Source organism: Salvelinus alpinus, chromosome 29 (assembly GCF_045679555.1).
Source record: "Salvelinus alpinus chromosome 29, SLU_Salpinus.1, whole genome shotgun sequence".
Taxonomy (NCBI): Eukaryota; Metazoa; Chordata; class Actinopteri; order Salmoniformes; family Salmonidae; genus Salvelinus; species Salvelinus alpinus.
This window is the reverse complement of record NC_092114.1, coordinates 15752396-15768984: the sequence shown is the minus strand read 5'-3', so window position 1 is coordinate 15768984 and position 16589 is coordinate 15752396. Positions and strand designations below refer to the sequence as shown.

Sequence of the window (16589 nt, the reverse complement as noted above, 5' to 3'; positions counted from 1 at the left end):
GACCATCACATTGTGTTCAGCTCACTGGACTGGTTGACCATCACATTGTGTTCAGCTCACTGGACTGGTTGACCATCACATTGTGTTCAGCTCACTGGACTGGTTGACCATCACATTGTGTTCAGCTCACTGGACTGGTTGACCATCACACTGTGTTCAGCTCAATGTGTCTGTATCCCAAATAACACCCTAGTCTCTATGTCGTACACTACATAACACTATATGCATTGTATCCCACTATATACACCCTATACCACTCTCTTCCCTCTCTGTCACTTCCTCTTTCCAGCTTGCTTGCTCTCCACTCTCCCGCTCTCACACACATCACCACTCTCTCTCCCTCTCTCACCATCTGTCTCTCTCTCTATCTTGATCTCTCTCACCATCTGTCTCTCTCTCTCTCTCTCTCTCTACTCAGTCTACTCTCTCTCTCACCCCATCTCTCTCTCTACCTCTGGATCTCTCTCACCCCATCTGTCTGTCTCTCCCTATATCGGTGTCTCTCTGTCCCTCGCTCTCTTTGGGTACAGTGGCGTCGCCTCAGGAGTTCATTCAGAGGTCTCTGTGTGAAACTACCTGGAGAGAGACGGATACCTCTAATAAGCTTTTCTACTGTAGTCAGTTGTGTTGTAGCGTGGCAGGCCATTCTACTCAGAGTCTACTCTAGTTGGTTCTAGAGTGGCAGGCCATTCTACTCAGATTCTACTCTAGTTGGTTCTAGCGTGGCAGGCCATTCTACTCAGAGTCTACTCTAGTTGGTTCTAGAGTGGCAGGCCATTTTACTCAGATTCTACTCTAGTTGGTTCTAGCGTGGCAGGCCATTCTACTCAGATTCTACTCTAGTTGGTTCTAGAGTGGCAGGCCATTCTACTCAGATTCTACTCTAGTTGGTTCTAGCGTGGCAGGCCATTCTACTCAGATTCTACTCTATTTGGTTCTAGAGTGGCAGGCCATTCTACTCAGAGCCTACTCTAGTTGGTTCTAGAGTGGCACGCCATTCTACTCAGAGTCTACTCTAGTTGGTTCTAGAGTGGCAGGCCATTCTACTCAGAGTCTACTCTAGTTGGTTCTAGAGTGGCACGCCATTCTACTCAGAGTTTACTCTAGTTGGTTCTAGAGTGGCAGGCCATTCTACTGAGAGTCTACTCTAGTTGGTTCTAGAGTGGCACGCCATTCTACTCAGTCTACTCTAGTTGGTTCTAGAGTGGCACACCATTCTACTCAGTCTACTCTAGTTGGTTCTAGAGTGGCACACCATTCTACTCAGTCTACTCTAGTTGGTTCTAGAGTGGCAGGCCATCCTACTCAGAGTCTACTCTAGTTGGTTCTAGAGTGGCACACCATTCTACTCAGTCTACTCTAGTTGGTTCTAGAGTGGCACGCCATTCTACTCAGTCTACTCTAGTTGGTTCTAGAGTGGCAGGCCATCCTACTCAGAGTCTACTCTAGTTGGTTCTAGAGTGGCACGCCATTCTACTCAGAGTCTACTCTAGTTGGTTCTAGAGTGGCACACCATTCTACTCAGTCTACTCTAGTTGGTTCTAGAGTGGCAGGCCATCCTACTCAGAGTCTACTCTAGTTGGTTCTAGAGTGGCACACCATTCTACTCAGTCTACTCTAGTTGGTTCTAGAGTGGCACGCCATTCTACTCAGTCTACTCTAGTTGGTTCTAGAGTGGCAGGCCATCCTACTCAGAGTCTACTCTAGTTGGTTCTAGAGTGGCACGCCATTCTACTCAGAGTCTACTCTAGTTGGTTCTAGAGTGGCAGGCCATTCTACTCAGAGTCTACTCTAGTTGGTTCTAGAGTGGCAGGCCATTCTACTCAGAGTCTACTCTAGTTGGTTCTAGAGTGGCACGCCATTCTACTCAGAGTCTACTCTAGTTGGTTCTAGAGTGGCACACCATTCTACTCAGTCTACTCTAGTTGTTTCTAGAGTGGCACGCCATTCTACTCAGAGTCTACTCTAGTTGGTTCTAGAGTGGCACGCCATTCTACTCAGTCTACTCTAGTTGTTTCTAGAGTGGCACACCATTCTACTCAGTCTACTCTAGTTGGTTCTAGAGTGGCACACCATTCTACTCAGTCTACTCTAGTTGGTTCTAGAGTGGCACGCCATTCTACTCAGAGTCTACTCTAGTTGGTTCTAGAGTGGCACGCCATTCTACTCAGTCTACTCTAGTTGTTTCTAGAGTGGCACACCATTCTACTCAGTCTACTCTAGTTGGTTCTAGAGTGGCACGCCATTCTACTCAGTCTACTCTAGTTGGTTCTAGAGTGGCACACCATTCTACTCAGTCTACTCTAGTTGGTTCTAGAGTGGCACACCATTCTACTCAGTCTACTCTAGTTGGTTCTAGAGTGGCACACCATTCTACTCAGTCTACTCTAGTTGGTTCTAGAGTGGCACACCATTCTACTCAGAGTCTACTCTAGTTGGTTCTAGAGTGGCAGGCCATCCTACTCAGAGTCTACTCTAGTTGGTTCTAGAGTGGCACGCCATTCTACTCAGAGTCTACTCTAGTTGGTTCTAGAGTGGCAGGCCATTCTACTCAGTCTACTCTAGTTGGTTCTAGAGTGGCAGGCCATTCTACTGAGAGTCTACTCTAGTTGGTTCTAGAGTGGCACGCCATTCTACTCAGAGTCTACTCTAGTTGGTTCTAGAGTGGCACACCATTCTACTCTAGTTGGTTCTAGAGTGGCACGCCATTCTACTCAGTCTACTCTAGTTGGTTCTAGAGTGGCACGCCATTCTACTCAGTCTACTCTAGTTGGTTCTAGAGTGGCACACCATTCTACTCAGTCTACTCTAGTTGGTTCTAGAGTGGCACACCATTCTACTCAGTCTACTCTAGTTGGTTCTAGAGTGGCACACCATTCTACTCAGTCTACTCTAGTTGGTTCTAGAGTGGCAGAGAACGTGGCAGAGAACGTGGCAGAGAACATACTGTGCATGGAGAGTCAGAGAGAGAGGCTGGAAATGACAGAGGAAGAGCAGTAGAATAGAGACTGGGACAGTCCATGAGGAATCTCTTTGTGGTCCTCTGTAACTCAGTTGGTAGAGCCTGACGATTGTAACGGCCAGGGTTCTGGGTTCGTATCCCGGGACCACCCATACGTAAAAGTCGCTTTGGATTAAAAGCGTCTGCTAATCGGCATATATTATTATATATTAGAATAAAGCTTAACAATAAACGTGGTAGAAACATACTGTACGTGGAGCATCGTCGGAGAGCCACTTACTACACTACGACAGAGAAACGTTCAGCAGACAGACACTGTGACTGTACATCTTCTCAGGTCCTTATGAGGTCAGCTACATGGTAAGTAGAAGAACCATCCTCCCAGTCAGGTCAGGTCAGGTAGACCAGCGTGGAGCGTCGTAGACTGAGTCTAGTATGACAGGAGGAAGTGCAGCACATAGACAGACACTGACTTCTCTTCAGTTCATCCTCACAGTTATTCAGGTTAGGTACTGTACATAAGCTGAATACATTATCTACAGCGTATGTACCTGTGCTGTACTGACTGGCTGGTCAGGGTTTAGTGTTGAGACAGAGAGACAGTGTGAGAGTGGTAGCAGAAGCAGTTAGGTGGCAGATGGGGCTGCCAGAGCCCACAGGGCCTAAGAGATCTGTTTTGTGTGGGTTACAATTAATCAGTGGCTTGTGCCCTGCCTTCCGTACGTTGTCAGTCGCAATAAAAACAGATGTTACATCTGGAGCAGTTACATAACGGAGAGATGAGAAGGTCGAGAGGATGATGACGAGAAGGAGAGGAGGAGAAGAGGACTAGCACCTCTTAGCAGTTGAGAAGAGGCCAGTGTAGAGATGGTAAATAAACCCTGGAGTGGGTAAGTACAGTCACTGTACATGAAGATAATGTTACTATAGAGGTGGGGGGTTGACATGGTCCTGAAGGTAATGTAAAGACAGAGGTGGGGGTTGACATGGTCCTGAAGGTAATGTAAAGACAGAGGTGGGGGGTTGACATGGTCCTGAAGGTAATGTAAAGACAGAGGTGGTGGTTGATATGGTCCTGAAGGTAATGTAAAGACAGAGGTGGGGGGTTGACATGGTCCTGAAGGTAATGTAAAGACAGAGGTGGGGGTTGACATGGTCCTGAAGGTAATGTAAAGACAGAGGTGGGGGGTTGACATGGTCCTGAAGGTAATGTAAAGACAGAGGTGGGGGGTTGACATGGTCCTGAAGGTAATGTAAAGACAGAGGTGGGGGGTTGACATGGTCCTGAAGGTAATGTAAAGACAGAGGTGGGTGGTTGATATGGTCCTGAAGGTAATGTAAAGACAGAGGTGGGGGGTTGACATGGTCCTGAAGGTAATGTAAAGACAGAGGTGGGGGGTTGACATGGTCCTGAAGGTAATGTAAAGACAGAGGTGGGGGGTTGACATGGTCCTGAAGGTAATGTAAAGACAGAGGTGGGGGGTTGACATGGTCCTGAAGGTAATGTAAAGACAGAGGTGGGGGGTTGACATGGTCCTGAAGGTAATGTAAAGACAGAGGTGGGGGGTTGACATGGTCCTGAAGGTAATGTAAAGACAGAGGTGGGGGGTTGACATGGTCCTGAAGGTAATGTAAAGACAGAGGTGGGGGGTTGACATGGTCCTGAAGGTAATGTAAAGACAGAGGTGGGGGGTTGACATGGTCCTGAAGGTAATGTAAAGACAGAGGTGGGGGGTTGACATGGTCCTGAAGGTAATGTAAAGACAGAGGTGGGGGGTTGACATGGTCCTGAAGGTAATGTAAAGACAGAGGTGGGGGGTTGACATGGTCCTGAAGGTAATGTAAAGACAGAGGTGGGGGGTTGACATGGTCCTGAAGGTAATGTAAAGACAGAGGTGGGGGGTTGACATGGTCCTGAAGGTAATGTAAAGACAGAGGTGGGGGTTGACATGGTCCTGAAGGTAATGTAAAGACAGAGGTGGGGGGTTGACATGGTCCTGAAGGTAATGTAAAGACAGAGGTGGGGGGTTGACATGGTCCTGAAGGTAATGTAAAGACAGAGGTGGGGGGTTGACATGGTCCTGAAGGTAATGTAAAGACAGAGGTGGGGGGTTGACATGGTCCTGAAGGTAATGTAAAGACAGAGGTGGGGGGTTGACATGGTCCTGAAGGTAATGTAAAGACAGAGGTGGGGGGTTGACATGGTCCTGAAGGTAATGTAAAGACAGAGGTGGGGGGTTGACATGGTCCTGAAGGTAATGTAAAGACAGAGGTGGGGGGTTGACATGGTCCTGAAGGTAATGTAAAGACAGAGGTGGGGGGTTGACATGGTCCTGAAGGTAATGTAAAGACAGAGGTGGGGGGTTGACATGGTCCTGAAGGTAATGTAAAGACAGAGGTGGGGGGTTGACATGGTCCTGAAGGTAATGTAAAGACAGAGGTGGGGGGTTGACATGGTCCTGAAGGTAATGTAAAGACAGAGGTGGGGGGTTGACATGGTCCTGAAGGTAATGTAAAGACAGAGGTGGGGGGTTGACATGGTCCTGAAGGTAATGTAAAGACAGAGGTGGGGGGTTGACATGGTCCTGAAGGTAATGTAAAGACAGAGGTGGGGGGTTGACATGGTCCTGAAGGTAATGTAAAGACAGAGGTGGGGGGTTGACATGGTCCTGAAGGTAATGTAAAGACAGAGGTGGGGGGTTGACATGGTCCTGAAGGTAATGTAAAGACAGAGGTGGGGGGTTGACATGGTCCTGAAGGTAATGTAAAGACAGAGGTGGGGGGTTGACATGGTCCTGAAGGTAATGTAAAGACAGAGGTGGGGGGTTGACATGGTCCTGAAGGTAATGTAAAGACAGAGGTGGGGGGTTGACATGGTCCTGAAGGTAATGTAAAGACAGAGGTGGGGGGTTGACATGGTCCTGAAGGTAATGTAAAGACAGAGGTGGGGGGTTGACATGGTCCTGAAGGTAATGTAAAGACAGAGGTGGGGGGTTGACATGGTCCTGAAGGTAATGTAAAGACAGAGGTGGGGGGTTGACATGGTCCTGAAGGTAATGTAAAGACAGAGGTGGGGGGTTGACATGGTCCTGAAGGTAATGTAAAGACAGAGGTGGGGGGTTGACATGGTCCTGAAGGTAATGTAAAGACAGAGGTGGGGGGTTGACATGGTCCTGAAGGTAATGTAAAGACAGAGGTGGGGGGTTGACATGGTCCTGAAGGTAATGTAAAGACAGAGGTGGGGGGTTGACATGGTCCTGAAGGTAATGTAAAGACAGAGGTGGGGGGTTGACATGGTCCTGAAGGTAATGTAAAGACAGAGGTGGGGGGTTGACATGGTCCTGAAGGTAATGTAAAGACAGAGGTGGGGGGTTGACATGGTCCTGAAGGTAATGTAAAGACAGAGGTGGGGGGTTGACATGGTCCTGAAGGTAATGTAAAGACAGAGGTGGGGGGTTGACATGGTCCTGAAGGTAATGTAAAGACAGAGGTGGGGGGTTGACATGGTCCTGAAGGTAATGTAAAGACAGAGGTGGGGGTTGACATGGTCCTGAAGGTAATGTAAAGACAGAGGTGGGGGGTTGACATGGTCCTGAAGGTAATGTAAAGACAGAGGTGGGGGGTTGACATGGTCCTGAAGGTAATGTAAAGACAGAGGTGGGGGGTTGACATGGTCCTGAAGGTAATGTAAAGACAGAGGTGGGGGGTTGACATGGTCCTGAAGGTAATGTAAAGACAGAGGTGGGGGGTTGACATGGTCCTGAAGGTAATGTAAAGACAGAGGTGGGGGGTTGACATGGTCCTGAAGGTAATGTAAAGACAGAGGTGGGGGGTTGACATGGTCCTGAAGGTAATGTAAAGACAGAGGTGGGGGGTTGACATGGTCCTGAAGGTAATGTAAAGACAGAGGTGGGGGGTTGACATGGTCCTGAAGGTAATGTAAAGACAGAGGTGGGGGGTTGACATGGTCCTGAAGGTAATGTAAAGACAGAGGTGGGGGGTTGACATGGTCCTGAAGGTAATGTAAAGACAGAGGTGGGGGGTTGACATGGTCCTGAAGGTAATGTAAAGACAGAGGTGGGGGGTTGACATGGTCCTGAAGGTAATGTAAAGACAGAGGTGGGGGGTTGACATGGTCCTGAAGGTAATGTAAAGACAGAGGTGGGGGGTTGACATGGTCCTGAAGGTAATGTAAAGACAGAGGTGGGGGGTTGACATGGTCCTGAAGGTAATGTAAAGACAGAGGTGGGGGGTTGACATGGTCCTGAAGGTAATGTAAAGACAGAGGTGGGGGGTTGACATGGTCCTGAAGGTAATGTAAAGACAGAGGTGGGGGGTTGACATGGTCCTGAAGGTAATGTAAAGACAGAGGTGGGGGGTTGACATGGTCCTGAAGGTAATGTAAAGACAGAGGTGGGGGGTTGACATGGTCCTGAAGGTAATGTAAAGACAGAGGTGGGGGGTTGACATGGTCCTGAAGGTAATGTAAAGACAGAGGTGGGGGGTTGACATGGTCCTGAAGGTAATGTAAAGACAGAGGTGGGGGGTTGACATGGTCCTGAAGGTAATGTAAAGACAGAGGTGGGGGGTTGACATGGTCCTGAAGGTAATGTAAAGACAGAGGTGGGGGGTTGACATGGTCCTGAAGGTAATGTAAAGACAGAGGTGGGGGGTTGACATGGTCCTGAAGGTAATGTAAAGACAGAGGTGGGGGGTTGACATGGTCCTGAAGGTAATGTAAAGACAGAGGTGGGGGGTTGACATGGTCCTGAAGGTAATGTAAAGACAGAGGTGGGGGGTTGACATGGTCCTGAAGGTAATGTAAAGACAGAGGTGGGGGGTTGACATGGTCCTGAAGGTAATGTAAAGACAGAGGTGGGGGGTTGACATGGTCCTGAAGGTAATGTAAAGACAGAGGTGGGGGGTTGACATGGTCCTGAAGGTAATGTAAAGACAGAGGTGGTGGTTGACATGGTCCTGAAGGTAATGTAAAGACAGAGGTGGGGGGTTGACATGGTCCTGAAGGTAATGTAAAGACAGAGGTGGGGGGTTGACATGGTCCTGAAGGTAATGTTAAGACAGAGGTGGGGGGTTGACATGGTCCTGAAGGTAATGTAAAGACAGAGGTGGGGGGTTGATATGGTCCTGAAGGTAATGTAAAGACAGAGGTGGGGGGTTGACATGGTCCTGAAGGTAATGTTAAGACAGAGGTGGGGGGTTGATATGGTCCTGAAGGTAATGTAAAGACAGAGGTGGGGGGTTGACATGGTCCTGAAGGTAATGTAAAGACAGAGGTGGGGGGTTGACATGGTCCTGAAGGTAATGTAAAGACAGAGGTGGGGGGTTGACATGGTCCTGAAGGTAATGTTACTACAGAGGTGGGGGGTTGACATGGTCCTGAAGGTAATGTAAAGACAGAGGTGGGGGTTGACATGGTCCTGAAGGTAATGTAAAGACAGAGGTGGGGGGTTGACATGGTCCTGAAGGTAATGTTAAGACAGAGGTGGGGGGTTGATATGGTCCTGAAGGTAATGTAAAGACAGAGGTGGGGGGTTGACATGGTCCTGAAGGTAATGTAAAGACAGAGGTGGGGGGTTGACATGGTCCTGAAGGTAATGTAAAGACAGAGGTGGGGGGTTGACATGGTCCTGAAGGTAATGTTAAGACAGAGGTGGGGGGTTGACATGGTCCTGAAGGTAATGTAAAGACAGAGGTGGGGGGTTGACATGGTCCTGAAGGTAATGTAAAGACAGAGGTGGGGGGTTGACATGGTCCTGAAGGTAATGTAAAGACAGAGGTGGGGGGTTGACATGGTCCTGAAGGTAATGTAAAGACAGAGGTGGTGGTTGACATGGTCCTGAAGGTAATGTTAAGACAGAGGTGGGGGGTTGACATGGTTCTGAAGGTAATGTTAAGACAGAGGTAGGGGGGTTGACATGGTCCTGAAGGTAATGTTAAGACAGAGGTGGGGGGTTGACATGGTCCTGAAGGTAATGTAAAGACAGAGGTGGGGGGTTGACATGGTCCTGAAGGTAATGTAAAGACAGAGGTGGGGGGTTGACATGGTCCTGAAGGTAATGTAAAGACAGAGGTGGGGGGTTGACATGGTCCTGAAGGTAATGTTACTACAGAGGTGGTGGTTGATATGGTCCTGAAGGTAATGTAAAGACAGAGGTGGGGGGTTGATATGGTCCTGAAGGTAATGTAAAGACAGAGGTGGGGGGTTGACATGGTCCTGAAGGTAATGTAAAGACAGAGGTGGGGGGTTGACATGGTCCTGAAGGTAATGTTACTACAGAGGTGGTGGTTGATATGGTCCTGAAGGTAATGTAAAGACAGAGGTGGGGGGTTGACATGGTCCTGAAGGTAATGTAAAGACAGAGGTGGGGGGTTGACATGGTCCTGAAGATGCTATCAAGACAGAGGTGGGGGGTTGACATGGTCCTGAAGGTACTGTAAAGACAGAGGTGGGGGGTTGACATGGTCCTGAAGGTAATGTAAAGACAGAGGTGGGGGGTTGACATGGTCCTGAAGGTAATGTAAAGACAGAGGTGGGGGGTTGACATGGTCCTGAAGGTAATGTAAAGACAGAGGTGGGGGGTTGACATGGTCCTGAAGGTAATGTAAAGACAGAGGTGGGGGGTTGACATGGTCCTGAAGGTAATGTAAAGACAGAGGTGGGGGGTTGACATGGTCCTGAAGGTAATGTAAAGACAGAGGTGGGGGGTTGACATGGTCCTGAAGGTAATGTAAAGACAGAGGTGGGGGGTTGACATGGTCCTGAAGGTAATGTAAAGACAGAGGTGGGGGGTTGACATGGTCCTGAAGGTAATGTAAAGACAGAGGTGGGGGGTTGACATGGTCCTGAAGGTAATGTAAAGACAGAGGTGGGGGGTTGACATGGTCCTGAAGGTAATGTAAAGACAGAGGTGGGGGGTTGACATGGTCCTGAAGGTAATGTAAAGACAGAGGTGGGGGGTTGACATGGTCCTGAAGGTAATGTAAAGACAGAGGTGGGGGGTTGACATGGTCCTGAAGGTAATGTAAAGACAGAGGTGGGGGGTTGACATGGTCCTGAAGGTAATGTAAAGACAGAGGTGGGGGGTTGACATGGTCCTGAAGGTAATGTAAAGACAGAGGTGGGGGGTTGACATGGTCCTGAAGGTAATGTAAAGACAGAGGTGGGGGGTTGACATGGTCCTGAAGGTAATGTAAAGACAGAGGTGGGGGGTTGACATGGTCCTGAAGGTAATGTAAAGACAGAGGTGGGGGGTTGACATGGTCCTGAAGGTAATGTAAAGACAGAGGTGGGGGGTTGACATGGTCCTGAAGGTAATGTAAAGACAGAGGTGGGGGGTTGACATGGTCCTGAAGGTAATGTAAAGACAGAGGTGGGGGGTTGACATGGTCCTGAAGGTAATGTAAAGACAGAGGTGGGGGGTTGACATGGTCCTGAAGGTAATGTAAAGACAGAGGTGGGGGGTTGACATGGTCCTGAAGGTAATGTAAAGACAGAGGTGGGGGGTTGACATGGTCCTGAAGGTAATGTAAAGACAGAGGTGGGGGGTTGACATGGTCCTGAAGGTAATGTAAAGACAGAGGTGGGGGGTTGACATGGTCCTGAAGGTAATGTAAAGACAGAGGTGGGGGGTTGACATGGTCCTGAAGGTAATGTAAAGACAGAGGTGGGGGGTTGACATGGTCCTGAAGGTAATGTAAAGACAGAGGTGGGGGGTTGACATGGTCCTGAAGGTAATGTAAAGACAGAGGTGGGGGGTTGACATGGTCCTGAAGGTAATGTAAAGACAGAGGTGGGGGGTTGACATGGTCCTGAAGGTAATGTAAAGACAGAGGTGGGGGGTTGACATGGTCCTGAAGGTAATGTAAAGACAGAGGTGGGGGGTTGACATGGTCCTGAAGGTAATGTAAAGACAGAGGTGGGGGGTTGACATGGTCCTGAAGGTAATGTAAAGACAGAGGTGGGGGGTTGACATGGTCCTGAAGGTAATGTAAAGACAGAGGTGGGGGGTTGACATGGTCCTGAAGGTAATGTAAAGACAGAGGTGGGGGGTTGACATGGTCCTGAAGGTAATGTAAAGACAGAGGTGGGGGGTTGACATGGTCCTGAAGGTAATGTAAAGACAGAGGTGGGGGGTTGACATGGTCCTGAAGGTAATGTAAAGACAGAGGTGGGGGGTTGACATGGTCCTGAAGGTAATGTAAAGACAGAGGTGGGGGGTTGACATGGTCCTGAAGGTAATGTAAAGACAGAGGTGGGGGGTTGACATGGTCCTGAAGGTAATGTAAAGACAGAGGTGGGGGGTTGACATGGTCCTGAAGGTAATGTAAAGACAGAGGTGGGGGGTTGACATGGTCCTGAAGGTAATGTAAAGACAGAGGTGGGGGGTTGACATGGTCCTGAAGGTAATGTAAAGACAGAGGTGGGGGGTTGACATGGTCCTGAAGGTAATGTAAAGACAGAGGTGGGGGGTTGACATGGTCCTGAAGGTAATGTAAAGACAGAGGTGGGGGGTTGACATGGTCCTGAAGGTAATGTAAAGACAGAGGTGGGGGGTTGACATGGTCCTGAAGGTAATGTAAAGACAGAGGTGGGGGGTTGACATGGTCCTGAAGGTAATGTAAAGACAGAGGTGGGGGGTTGACATGGTCCTGAAGGTAATGTAAAGACAGAGGTGGGGGGTTGACATGGTCCTGAAGGTAATGTAAAGACAGAGGTGGGGGGTTGACATGGTCCTGAAGGTAATGTAAAGACAGAGGTGGGGGGTTGACATGGTCCTGAAGGTAATGTAAAGACAGAGGTGGGGGGTTGACATGGTCCTGAAGGTAATGTAAAGACAGAGGTGGGGGGTTGACATGGTCCTGAAGGTAATGTAAAGACAGAGGTGGGGGGTTGACATGGTCCTGAAGGTAATGTAAAGACAGAGGTGGGGGGTTGACATGGTCCTGAAGGTAATGTTAAGACAGAGGTGGGGGGTTGACATGGTCCTGAAGGTAATGTAAAGACAGAGGTGGGGGGTTGACATGGTCCTGAAGGTAATGTAAAGACAGAGGTGGGGGGTTGACATGGTCCTGAAGGTAATGTAAAGACAGAGGTGGGGGGTTGACATGGTCCTGAAGGTAATGTAAAGACAGAGGTGGGGGGTTGACATGGTCCTGAAGGTAATGTAAAGACAGAGGTGGGGGGTTGATATGGTCCTGAAGGTAATGTAAAGACAGAGGTGGGGGGTTGATATGGTCCTGAAGGTAATGTAAAGACAGAGGTGGGGGGTTGACATGGTCCTGAAGGTAATGTAAAGACAGAGGTGGGGGGTTGACATGGTCCTGAAGGTAATGTAAAGACAGAGGTGGGGGGTTGACATGGTCCTGAAGGTAATGTAAAGACAGAGGTGGGGGGTTGACATGGTCCTGAAGGTAATGTAAAGACAGAGGTGGGGGGTTGACATGGTCCTGAAGGTAATGTAAAGACAGAGGTGGGGGGTTGACATGGTCCTGAAGGTAATGTAAAGACAGAGGTGGGGGGTTGACATGGTCCTGAAGGTAATGTTAAGACAGAGGTGGGGGGTTGACATGGTCCTGAAGGTAATGTAAAGACAGAGGTGGGGGGTTGACATGGTCCTGAAGGTAATGTAAAGACAGAGGTGGGGGGTTGACATGGTCCTGAAGGTAATGTAAAGACAGAGGTGGGGGGTTGACATGGTCCTGAAGGTAATGTAAAGACAGAGGTGGGGGGTTGACATGGTCCTGAAGGTAATGTAAAGACAGAGGTGGGGGGTTGACATGGTCCTGAAGGTAATGTAAAGACAGAGGTGGGGGGTTGATATGGTCCTGAAGGTAATGTAAAGACAGAGGTGGGGGGTTGACATGGTCCTGAAGGTAATGTAAAGACAGAGGTGGGGGGTTGACATGGTCCTGAAGGTAATGTAAAGACAGAGGTGGGGGGTTGACATGGTCCTGAAGGTAATGTAAAGACAGAGGTGGGGGGTTGACATGGTCCTGAAGGTAATGTAAAGACAGAGGTGGGGGGTTGACATGGTCCTGAAGGTAATGTAAAGACAGAGGTGGGGGGTTGACATGGTCCTGAAGGTAATGTAAAGACAGAGGTGGGGGGTTGACATGGTCCTGAAGGTAATGTAAAGACAGAGGTGGGGGGTTGACATGGTCCTGAAGGTAATGTAAAGACAGAGGTGGGGGGTTGACATGGTCCTGAAGGTAATGTAAAGACAGAGGTGGGGGGTTGACATGGTCCTGAAGGTAATGTAAAGACAGAGGTGGGGGGTTGACATGGTCCTGAAGGTAATGTAAAGACAGAGGTGGGGGGTTGACATGGTCCTGAAGGTAATGTAAAGACAGAGGTGGGGGGTTGACATGGTCCTGAAGGTAATGTAAAGACAGAGGTGGGGGGTTGACATGGTCCTGAAGGTAATGTAAAGACAGAGGTGGGGGGTTGACATGGTCCTGAAGGTAATGTAAAGACAGAGGTGGGGGGTTGACATGGTCCTGAAGGTAATGTAAAGACAGAGGTGGGGGGTTGACATGGTCCTGAAGGTAATGTAAAGACAGAGGTGGGGGGTTGACATGGTCCTGAAGGTAATGTAAAGACAGAGGTGGGGGGTTGACATGGTCCTGAAGGTAATGTAAAGACAGAGGTGGGGGGTTGACATGGTCCTGAAGGTAATGTAAAGACAGAGGTGGGGGGTTGACATGGTCCTGAAGGTAATGTAAAGACAGAGGTGGGGGGTTGACATGGTCCTGAAGGTAATGTAAAGACAGAGGTGGGGGGTTGACATGGTCCTGAAGGTAATGTAAAGACAGAGGTGGGGGGTTGACATGGTCCTGAAGGTAATGTAAAGACAGAGGTGGGGGGTTGACATGGTCCTGAAGGTAATGTAAAGACAGAGGTGGGGGGTTGACATGGTCCTGAAGGTAATGTAAAGACAGAGGTGGGGGGTTGACATGGTCCTGAAGGTAATGTAAAGACAGAGGTGGGGGGTTGACATGGTCCTGAAGGTAATGTAAAGACAGAGGTGGGGGGTTGACATGGTCCTGAAGGTAATGTAAAGACAGAGGTGGGGGGTTGACATGGTCCTGAAGGTAATGTAAAGACAGAGGTGGGGGGTTGACATGGTCCTGAAGGTAATGTAAAGACAGAGGTGGGGGGTTGACATGGTCCTGAAGGTAATGTAAAGACAGAGGTGGGGGGTTGACATGGTCCTGAAGGTAATGTAAAGACAGAGGTGGGGGGTTGACATGGTCCTGAAGGTAATGTAAAGACAGAGGTGGGGGGTTGACATGGTCCTGAAGGTAATGTAAAGACAGAGGTGGGGGGTTGACATGGTCCTGAAGGTAATGTAAAGACAGAGGTGGGGGGTTGACATGGTCCTGAAGGTAATGTTAAGACAGAGGTGGGGGGTTGATATGGTCCTGAAGGTAATGTAAAGACAGAGGTGGGGGGTTGACATGGTCCTGAAGGTAATGTAAAGACAGAGGTGGGGGGTTGACATGGTCCTGAAGGTAATGTAAAGACAGAGGTGGGGGGTTGACATGGTCCTGAAGGTAATGTAAAGACAGAGGTGGGGGTTGACATGGTCCTGAAGGTAATGTTAAGACAGAGGTGGGGGGTTGATATGGTCCTGAAGGTAATGTAAAGACAGAGGTGGGGGGTTGACATGGTCCTGAAGGTAATGTTAAGACAGAGGTGGGGGTTGACATGGTCCTGAAGGTAATGTAAAGACAGAGGTGGGGGGTTGACATGGTCCTGAAGGTAATGTAAAGACAGAGGTGGGGGGTTGACATGGTCCTGAAGGTAATGTAAAGACAGAGGTGGGGGGTTGACATGGTCCTGAAGGTAATGTAAAGACAGAGGTGGGGGGTTGATATGGTCCTGAAGGTAATGTAAAGACAGAGGTGGGGGGTTGATATGGTCCTGAAGGTAATGTAAAGACAGAGGTGGGGGGTTGACATGGTCCTGAAGGTAATGTAAAGACAGAGGTGGGGGGTTGACATGGTCCTGAAGGTAATGTAAAGACAGAGGTGGGGGGTTGACATGGTCCTGAAGGTAATGTAAAGACAGAGGTGGGGGGTTGACATGGTCCTGAAGGTAATGTAAAGACAGAGGTGGGGGGTTGACATGGTCCTGAAGGTAATGTAAACACAGAGGTGGGGGGTTGACATGGTCCTGAAGGGAATGTAAAGACAGAGGTGGGGGTTGACATGGTCCTGAAGGTAATGTAAAGACAGAGGTGGGGGGTTGACATGGTCCTGAAGGTAATGTAAAGACAGAGGTGGGGGTTGACATGGTCCTGAAGGTAATGTAAAGACAGAGGTGGGGGGTTGATATGGTCCTGAAGGTAATGTAAAGACAGAGGTGGGGGGTTGACATGGTCCTGAAGGTAATGTAAAGACAGAGGTGGGGGGTTGACATGGTCCTGAAGGTAATGTAAAGACAGAGGTGGTGGTTGACATGGTCCTGAAGGTAATGTTAAGACAGAGGTGGGGGGTTGACATGGTTCTGAAGGTAATGTTAAGACAGAGGTGGGGGGTTGACATGGTCCTGAAGGTGATGTTAAGACAGAGGTGGGGGGTTGACATGGTCCTGAAGGTAATGTAAAGACAGAGGTGGGGGGTTGACATGGTCCTGAAGGTAATGTAAAGACAGAGGTGGTGGTTGACATGGTCCTGAAGGTAATGTAAAGACAGAGGTGGGGGGTTGACATGGTCCTGAAGGTAATGTAAAGACAGAGGTGGGGGGTTGACATGGTCCTGAAGATAATGTAAAGACAGAGGTGGGGGGTTGATATGGTCCTGAAGGTAATGTAAAGACAGAGGTGGGGGGTTGATATGGTCCTGAAGGTAATGTAAAGACAGAGGTGGTGGGTTGACATGGTCCTGAAGGTAATGTTAAGACAGAGGTGGTGGTTGACATGGTCCTGAAGGTAATGTAAAGACAGAGGTGGGGGTTGACATGGTCCTGAAGGTAATGTAAAGACAGAGGTGGGTGGTTGACATGGTCCTGAAGGTAATGTAAAGACAGAGGTGGGGGGTTGACATGGTCCTGAAGGTAATGTAAAGACAGAGGTGGGGGGTTGACATGGTCCTGAAGGTAATGTAAAGACAGAGGTGGGGGGTTGACATGGTCCTGAAGGTAATGTAAAGACAGAGGTGGGGGGTTGACATGGTCCTGAAGGTAATGTAAAGACAGAGGTGGGGGGTTGACATGGTCCTGAAGGTAATGTAAAGACAGAGGTGGGGGGTTGACATGGTCCTGAAGGTAATGTTAAGACAGAGGTGGGGGGTTGACATGGTCCTGAAGGTAATGTAAAGACAGAGGTGGGGGGTTGACATGGTCCTGAAGGTAATGTAAAGACAGAGGTGGGGGGTTGACATGGTCCTGAAGGTAATGTAAAGACAGAGGTGGGGGGTTGACATGGTCCTGAAGGTAATGTAAAGACAGAGGTGGGGGGTTGACATGGTCCTGAAGGTAATGTAAAGACAGAGGTGGGGGGTTGACATGGTCCTGAAGGTAATGTAAAGACAGAGGTGGGGGGTTGATATGGTCCTGAAGGTAATGTAAAGACAGAGGTGGTGGTTGACATGGTCCTGAAGGTAA

At 49.1% G+C, this 16589-nt stretch overlaps 1 protein-coding gene across 6 annotated transcripts in view; it reads right to left on the bottom strand.

The window, feature by feature from the left end:
* LOC139559116 (protein 4.1-like) overlaps window positions 1–16589 on the bottom strand; it is a 121479-nt gene that overhangs the window by 60851 nt on the left and 44039 nt on the right. The gene's annotated exons all lie outside the window — the stretch shown is intronic.